Raw genomic sequence first — 3,061 nt, forward strand, 5'->3', positions numbered from 1 at the left:
CCAAATTGGTCTGATTATCGTAGTGTATACTCATTTTTTGTAGTGATTGGGAAGCTTAGAGCGTTTGTCAAGTAAGTGTTGTATTAATCGGAATCCACGAGCAGTTTCTTGTCGTTTCAGTCTTGTGTGTGGATTCCAAATAAGTCTCTTGTCAAGATGGAGTCCTAAGTATCGAATCTGTTCAACAAGCTAATGAATGTAATTAAATGTAAATAAATTTTTCATAACGTTTTGTAACACTTCATAAATTTTTAAGTTTTACGTATACATTTCATGTATTTTGCTTGTATTTATTTTTACTTATATGAAATATTATACATCTTCGCATACTAAATTCTACGATCAAGAATATACACTAAGAATAAAGAGCTATAAAGAGCCCTTTACATGTATTGGAGGAACTTTATATTGTAATAATCAGAATACCTGAAAACTATTCATTCTAAAGGTACCAAAAAATTCGCATTAAGCCGAAGGTCAAAATCAATTATCTGGAAAATCGGGAATTTCTTTTGTTTTGTTTGATATTTGTATATATGGGATTTTGAGGATGATGGTAGAAAGATTGTATTTTAAAATTTTGTAATTTACGTTGTTTATATTTTTTTTTAATTGTATAGCACAATTTATTAAATTTTAACTATAAACTACAATATATTCGTTTCAATATAGTTTCGTTTGGCAAATTTCAACGCCCTATTGTTACAGTTTATTTTAAAACTGATCGGTTGTGTACTTCTGGTGTTATGTAAGATTTACTTGATTTTTGAACTACTTAATTGACGTAGAATAGCATGGAATTTGAGCAAATATGTACTTAAAAGCTGAAAACTAAATTTATTTTCGGTTTCAGCACACTAATAAATAAATATTATCAACTGAATCTTTTTATTGTATACCTGTACTATGTATTTATTTGTATCTGTCAATCATTTGTAATTTTCAGATTAAATAAATAAATAAGTAATATACTTGTATCACAATTATATTTTATGATTTTTTTTTTGTTTATTTATTTAATGTAATTTACAACTGTACAACATAATACAATAAGTAAATATGTTGTATGTTTCATATACACTTGAAAACCATGGGAAGGAACCACCCATTGGTGGTACTTCAAACATTAATTTAAATTAGAAGGTCCCGTGGCCATCTTCTTTTCAGACGCCTCGGAGGATTATCAGGGATTGTTAAGGATGAAAGATTAAGAATTAATGGGTTAGGATGGTTAAGGAGTTTGGAGTGAAAAGACGCATATCTGTTTAGGGTTAAATCTGCAACGAATGGTTATGGTCTTTGTGAATGAGTTTATTTGTAACGTAATAAGGAGCATCAAGGATTTTGCGTAGGATATTGGATTGTAACGATTGAATGCGGGAAAAATTTGATGGTTTGGTGGAGGGCCAGAGCTCAATTCCATATGTCCAAATTGGTCTGATTATCGTAGTGTATACTCATTTTTTGTAGTGATTGGGAAGCTTAGAGCGTTTGTCAAGTAAGTGTTGTATTAATCGGAATCCACGAGCAGTTTCTTGTCGTTTCAGTCTTGTGTGTGGATTCCAAATAAGTCTCTTGTCAAGATGGAGTCCTAAGTATCGAATCTGTTCAACAGGCGTTAGTGGAGTATTTTTATGAAAATTAAAATTATAATGCAATAAAAACAATTGCTATGTAACACACTTTTTACTTATCCGATGAATAATTCGATATTAAGAAAAATGGTGGATTTAAAAAAAAATGAAATGTAAGGGATGGAGAAATATAAATGGGAAATACGAAGATGAAGAATATGAGATGTTTATTTTCTGTTTGAAAATAATTCAATTTTAACCAAGGCATTGCACCAGGTATAATAGTAAGTATTAAACTAATGAGAGTTTTTTAATTAATTCATTATCATATAAATTATAATCTTATAATTATTAATTCATTTCCTACTCATCCTCCCCTGGCTATTAATATTAGTTATGCGGATAAGAGAGAAGCGTTAGGATATTCCGGAGTCTTGCCCTTTCCTCCTGAAGCAGGGGAAAGTTCTTGGTCCGGAGTTCCCAGGCGGAATGTAAATAGGAATGATTGTGTTTAAGATATTATTTTACTTTATTTCTTAGTTATTTCTTTTTATATATTTATTTTTTCTTCCTTCTCTTCTATTTCTTATTCTGTTATCATTTAATTTATATATTTGTAAATATGGTGTGAATCCATTTCACCATTGCATAAAAATATGACAGAGTGTAATATTAAAAAAATGAAATATATATGAAAATAATTAATTTTGAAAACTAGCATTGGATATCATAATTTTATTAAATATGAACTCGAAAGTAGAAAACTGAGTTCATTTTTGGTTTTAGTTCACGATTAAACTAATATCATCAATTTGGATTTTTCATTTTACACCTTTGTTACGTATTCAATTTTATCATTTAATCACATCAACTTCATTTATAATCTGTTGATACTCATATAATAAAATTTGTATTATGTTTCTATTACTACTATATTTTATTTATATTAAAATTATTTTATAATAAAAAACTATAAATAAATAGCGGTATATAGATTCAATTATATAATTAGCTCCGATATTTCTATATAATACATATTACTTCTGCCATAATAATTTTTCTTTCATACTACAATACCGAAAACTAGTTCATGCAAACAATAGACTATGACAATATGTCACTAAGTAGATACATCTACAAATGTACCAAACATTTAGTGGTAGAGACGTGAACAATATTGAAACCTGAACTGTATAAAACATTTTTATATATTTTATTTTTTAATTTAATGATTGTTTATAACTTTATTATTTATCAATGATTTATATTTATTTAATTCGTGATCTATTATATATTTTTTTTTATTTTGTACGTTTTTAAAAATATTCCTAGTGTTTAAGACTACAAAGATATAAAAACAAAAAACTTAAATCACATCCCGGTGTCATGCAAAGGTTTTTTATACTTTAAAAAAAATTCAATTCACCAAACATCCATTGTAAAATTATGGTAATCTGGGTATCTTTATCGATTAAAACGACTATAAT

Source organism: Halyomorpha halys, unplaced genomic scaffold (genome assembly GCF_000696795.3).
Source record: "Halyomorpha halys isolate HHAL.00 unplaced genomic scaffold, Hhal_1.1 Scaffold988.1, whole genome shotgun sequence".
In the NCBI taxonomy this organism is placed as follows: Eukaryota; Metazoa; Arthropoda; class Insecta; order Hemiptera; family Pentatomidae; genus Halyomorpha; species Halyomorpha halys.